Source organism: Triticum dicoccoides, chromosome 5A (genome assembly GCF_002162155.2).
Source record: "Triticum dicoccoides isolate Atlit2015 ecotype Zavitan chromosome 5A, WEW_v2.0, whole genome shotgun sequence".
Lineage (NCBI taxonomy): Eukaryota > Viridiplantae > Streptophyta > Magnoliopsida > Poales > Poaceae > Triticum > Triticum dicoccoides.
This window is the reverse complement of record NC_041388.1, coordinates 681,147,456-681,147,732: the sequence shown is the minus strand read 5'-3', so window position 1 is coordinate 681,147,732 and position 277 is coordinate 681,147,456.

Here is a 277-nt window from a genome sequence, read left to right as displayed (position 1 = left end):
TCCGAACTAAAAGGGTGTACTCTCGTAAGTCACCTGATCCAATTACAAAGAAACCAAATCCCACTACAGGGCATGGAACTGTATTGGAGGGATGGCTCAATGGGCCATGCAAAATTCACAGTACATCGGATACCATGCCAACACACAGCCTTAGAGCATGTTGGATACTCCGACAGGTGGCCAAGAGCAACGAGGATATCCTCACCAACAATACAACACAGCACCATCCTATGGAAAATAACAATACATTATTGACAGTCTTCGAGACCTTCGCCTC